Source organism: Ailuropoda melanoleuca, chromosome 1, assembly GCF_002007445.2.
Source record: "Ailuropoda melanoleuca isolate Jingjing chromosome 1, ASM200744v2, whole genome shotgun sequence".
Lineage (NCBI taxonomy): Eukaryota > Metazoa > Chordata > Mammalia > Carnivora > Ursidae > Ailuropoda > Ailuropoda melanoleuca.
This window is the reverse complement of record NC_048218.1, coordinates 137,753,076-137,758,809: the sequence shown is the minus strand read 5'-3', so window position 1 is coordinate 137,758,809 and position 5,734 is coordinate 137,753,076. Positions and strand designations below refer to the sequence as shown.

At 38.0% G+C, this 5,734-nt stretch overlaps 1 protein-coding gene across 1 annotated transcript in view; it reads left to right on the top strand.

The window, feature by feature from the left end:
• The first annotated feature begins 5,473 nt into the window (after positions 1-5,473).
• The window catches only part of ELAPOR2 (endosome-lysosome associated apoptosis and autophagy regulator family member 2), a 184,185-nt gene continuing 183,924 nt past the window's right edge, over positions 5,474-5,734 (top strand). The window contains exon 1 of the mRNA XM_034667227.1: positions 5,474-5,651. The gene's annotated coding sequence lies outside the window, so the exon portion shown is untranslated. The remainder of the gene's footprint in view (positions 5,652-5,734) is intronic.

Genomic DNA, 5,734 nt, shown 5'->3' with positions numbered 1-5,734 from the left:
AATTTTCAATGTCTGTATAATTCTACCATGTGAAGTAGGTACCATGTACCTATTCCTATTGGAGACATATGGGCTATTTAATTTTTAATTGTATTAGACAATAGTGAGTATTCTTGTACAGAACTTTGTGCTCCTTCCCTATTAGTTCCTTAAACAGAGTCATGAAAGTAAAAATTACTGGATTAAGGCACAAATATATTAAGACACTTACTGTATATTGTCAGATTGATTTCCAGAAGTGCCTGTTCTCCTGAGTGTATAATACACAACATACAGTTGCCAAAACTATTACCACTTTGCTAATTAGATACAGAAAATTCATTAATTTTTTCATTTTGACTGTTTAAAATGGATTTTTAGAAAATGTGTTGTTTGCATTCATTTAAAATTTTTTTCTAACCTTTGTGTACTTAGACAATCTCTAAAATTCTGGGTTGTTGTACCACCATCTGCTTTAAGTTAAAAAAGAAAATTTAAAAAAATCTTTGTGTTTAGCATCATTTGGGTACAGCAGTGACTTTTGTTGATTAGCAAAGTTTGGTTCAATTTTCAGTTATGTACTGCATAAATGAAAGTGAAAATTGATGACCGTCTAGTGACTTTAAGCTATTTAAACCTTCACGGTTGAACCTCACCCCCCCAATTTCATTACGAATTTTTATATTGAAGTATTTTTTTTAAACTAGGCTTTTAAAAGTAAAGTTATTGATCAGATAATCACAAACCATTTGAATAATCTGCAGTTAGATTTCAGAACAGGTGCAAGGGGATCAGAGTTTTCTTGAAATTTTCCTTTCTCTGTCAGTTTGTATGCTGTTTTTAATTACCTAAGGTCACTGCTCTGAGAAAATGATAATTATTATTATTTGTGAGTATAGTTGACATACAATGTTACATTAGTTTCAGGTGTACAACTTAGTGATTTGACAAGTTGATACATTATGCTGTGTTCACCACCAGTGTAGCGACCATCTGTCCCATTGCATTGCTAATACAGTATCATCAACTTCCTTGTGTTCTGCTTTTTATTCCCATGATTTACTCATTCCATAACTGGAGGCCTATATCTCCCTCTCCCCTTCTCCCATTTGTCCAACCTCCCCCCTCCTCCCCTCTGGCAATCATCAGTTTGTTCTCTGTATTTATAGTCCTGATTCTGCTTTTTGTTTGTTTATTCATTTTTTAAAATTTATTTTTACTTATTTTTTAAAGATTTTATTTTTTTATTTGACAGAGAGAGAGCACAAGCAGGGTGAGTGCAAGCAGAGGGAGAGGGAGAGGCAGCCTCCCCTGCTGAACAGGGAGCCCGATGCGGGGCTTGATCCCAGGACCCTGGGATCCTGACCTGAGTGGAAGGCAGACACTTAACTGACTGAGCCACCAAGGTACCCGCCATTTTTTTTTTTTTTTAGATTCCATTTATGAGTGGAATAAGACGGTATTTGTCTTTCTCAGTCTGACTTATTTTACTTAGCAAATATTCTCTAGGTCCATCCACATTGTCTCAAAAGGCAAGATCTTATAATTTTTTATGGCTTGTAATATTCCATAATATTACAAATAGATTTTAAAAAAAGATGTGAGAAAAAAATATATATATATCACATGTTTTTTTTAAAAAATCTATTTGTCTACTGATGGACCCTTGGGTTACTTCCATGTCTTGGCTATTGTAAGTAATGCTGCAATAAACATAGGGGTGCATATATCTTTTCAAATTTGCATTTTCATTTTCTTTGGGTAAATACCCAGTAGTGGAATTACTGGATCAGATAGTAATTCGATTTTTAATTTTTTGAGGAACCTCTATACTGTTTTCCACAGTGGCTGTACCAATTTACATTCCCACCAACAGTGCACAAGTGTTCCTTTTTCGGCACATCCTCACCAACACTTTTGTTTCTTGTCTTCTTGATTTTAGCCAGTCTAACAGGTGTGTGGTGATAGCTCATTGGGGATTTGATTTGCATTTCCCTGCTATTGAGTGATGTTGAACATCTTTTCATTTGTCTGTTGGCCATCTGTATGTCTTCTTTGGAAAAATGTATTTTCAGGTTCTCTGCCCATTTTTTAATTGGATTGTTTGGTTTATTTGGTGTGAGTTGGAGAAGTTCTTTATATATTTTGAATGTTAACCCCTTGTCAGATATAGTGTTTGCAAATATCTGTTCCCATTCAGTAGGTTTTCATGATGGTTTCTTGCTGGTTTTCTTTGCTGTGCAAAAGCTTTCAATATCCTTTGCTGTGCAAAAAGTTTATGTTTGCTTTTGTTTCCTTGTCTTAGGAGACATATCTAGAAAAATATTGCTATGGCTAATGTCAGAGAAGCTACTGTCTGTGTTCTAGGATTTTTATTATTTCAGATCTCACATTTAGGTCTTTAATCCATTTGCAGTCTATTTTTGTGTATGGTGTTAGAAAGTAGTTCAGTTTCATTCTTTTACATGTAGCTGTCCACTTTTCCCAGCATCGTTTATTGAAAAGACTCTTTTCCCCATTGTATATTCTTGCCTCCTTTGCCATAATTGGCCACAAACATGTGGGTTTTTTTCTAAGGTCTCTATTCTGATCCATTGATCTTCGTGTCTATTTTTGTGCCAGTTACCATACTGTTTTGACTACTATAGCTTTGTAGTATATCTTGAAATCTGGAATTGTGATACCTCCGGTTTTGTTCTTTATCAGAATTGCTTTGGCTATTTGGGGTCTTCTGTGGTTCCTTGCAAATTTTAATATTATTTGTTCCAGTTCTGTGAAAATGCTGTTGGTATTTTGATAGGGATTGCATCGAATCTGTAGATTACTTTGTATATATGGACAGTTATGACAATATTAATTCTTCCAATCCATGAGCATGGGCTATCTTTCCATTTGTGTCATCTTCAGTTTCCTTCATCAGTGTTTTATAGTTTTCAGAGTACAGTTCTTTTACTCACTTGGTTAAGTTTATTCCTCAGTATTTTCTTCTTTTTGGTGCAATAGTGAATGGCATTTTTTATTTTATTTTGTTTTACAAAAATATTTTATTTATTTATTTGAGAGAGAGAGAGAAAGAGAGGGCACGCAGGCAAGTAGGGTAAGGAGCAGAGGGAGAGAATCTCAAGCAGACTCAGTGCTGAGTGTGGAGCCCAAAGGGAGACTCAATCTCACAACTCTGACATTATGACCTGAGCCGCAATCAAGAGTCAGACCCTGAACCGACTGAGCCACCTAAGTGCCCCATAAATGGTATTACATTTTAAATTTCTCTTTCTGTGACTTCACTGTTAGTGAAAAAGTTATTTATTGACAATGACAAGATGTCTTACTTGGGAAAATCTGTAATTGTCATTTAATCTACATGCATTGAATAGGACAATCCTTATTTTTACAAGGAAAGAAACTGTCCATTAGCCATGTTGTTAAGTCTCGCTCAGATGAAAAAATAATATAATTTGACTCATATATTTTGGATGCATTAAAGAATAAAAATATATAAAATGAAAATAATAACTAAATAAGAAATTATAGGCATTTATAGGATCTGTAGAAGCACAGGTGTCTCTAAGGATAAAACAAAGGAAAAATAACAAAAGGAAATGTTATATTTGAGAACACAAAAATGATAATCTTTTGCAAAAAAGGCCACCTGAAACAAAATTAAAAGACTACAAACTCAGAAATGTATTTGTGACATACGGTAAATAATGTGTAGTACGCAAAACTTAAAAGACTGCTTACAAACTAATTAAAAAAGATGGAACTGTAATAGAAAAATAGCCAGAGTGCCGGTGGAAAGTTCACACACACTGACAAGAGAAGGAAATATATAATCAGTAAATACATATGAAAAATAATTCAATGTCACAAATTGTAAAAATACCCTTAAAAATACTAATAAGATAGCATTTTTCTCTTTTGCCAAAATGGCAAATATCTAAAGTATTATTAAATCTAGAATGATGTTAAATACTCAAACAGCTGGAAACAACTGACATAAAATTGTTGGAGGGAATTTGTGCCCTATTCATCAAAACCCAAAAATACACATACAGTGCTACCCAATGATTTCAATTCTAGAAAACCATAGAAAATTAAAAGTAGAAGTGTGAACAGATTACATACCAAAGGCAATCATTCCAGAATTATTTGTAATATCAAATACTTGAGAAACAATGCCTAATATCCAATAGTAAATTATGTATCTCCAAAGCATAGATGTTATTAGACAATTATTAAAGCTGTGTTGGCAGAGACTTCACTGACTTGAGAAAATATTCATGTTGTTAAGGAAAAAAGAGAAGCAGGTTACAAATTATAATTCTAGTTTTATATTACACAGGCAGTTAAAAGACCATGAAGGAAATTCTTCAAGAGGGTAATACCATGCTAATGGTGTCCTATCTCATTGGTGGGATCCCTAGTAATTTTTACATTCTTCCTGGTACTTTTAAGTATTTTCCCAAATTTTTACAATAAACATGCATAATTATGATAATCAGAACAAGAGGGAGAGAGAGAGAGAAACTTTCACATTCCACATGGAAACCTTTTTTAAAAAATTTAAAGATAGAGACACATAAATTCAGGTCAATTTATGAGTCAGCCAGGTACATTTCTCTCATCAGAAACTTGGGTACTTCTTTGAAACAACAGGAGAATTCACATAATCACAGAATTATAGAGCAAGAAGGGACCTTTGAGATCCCCACAACTGAGGAAGTCATGTGCCCATTTTGTTCACCAGTTGGTGCCCACCACCCAGCTCGGTATATTCGTAAGGAAAGAACATATGGAGACTACCCCAGTAATTGTATATATAGAAGAACTGCTTCCTCCAGAAACAAAAGGGCTTTCTTGCCCAAGGTTACGTGTCTTCCCCATGAAATGACACCGACAGTAGCAGTCCTTGTGGTTAATTCTACTACCAACACCCATCGCATCTACTGCTTGCCAGGCACTCCCCTCGGTGCTTTATGTGCAATTAATTTAACCCTCCTAACAACCCTATAGGCTGGGTATTGTTACTATTTTCGTTAAAGAGGTGAGGAAACTGAGTTATTGTTATTGTTACTATTGTTCGTTACTATTGTTACTATTATTGTATTGTTACTATTTTCGTTAAAGAGGTGAGGAAACTGAGTTACCAACTGCATCGATATTTCATTCCCCTTTGCTCCCTGCCATTTTACCCAGATCCTAATCACCCCAAAATTCGATGTGACGCTGGCCAGCTTGGATCCTCACCAACGGCCGTTCCTAGGGCGCGTCTGTGAGGGCTTGTGTGTGATGCGGAAAGTAGGGCAATTTTAAAGACCAGCCGCCCGATAAACAATATCCTGATGTCCTGTATTCTACTCTGGCTTCATGCCTGGAGCGCCCTCCTGGCGGGCCACGGGGCCCGGGGATACCGCGGGGGGCCGCCGCGTCTCTTGCTGTCCTCCGCGCGGCGACGCTTGGGCCCGGCGGCGGCGCAGCCCCTCTGGAGCGGCCNCGCCTGGGGGCCGGCGCGGGGGAGGGGCCGGGGGCGGCGGGCTGGGGCTCCCCGCTGCGGGCTCTCGCCGCCCTGGAGCCCCGCCTGGATTTGCTGCTGGGCGCTCGCCGGCTGCCGGGCGGCCTGGGCTGGGGAGCTGCCCACCTCCTCCGGCCGCCCGCTTCCTCCTTGCCTGGAGGTGAGCAGCACCTGGTCCTTTACCTGGAGTTTGCGGGGGAGGGGGAGGAGGGAGCGGGAGGTGAGGGGCGAGGCGGGGGCCCG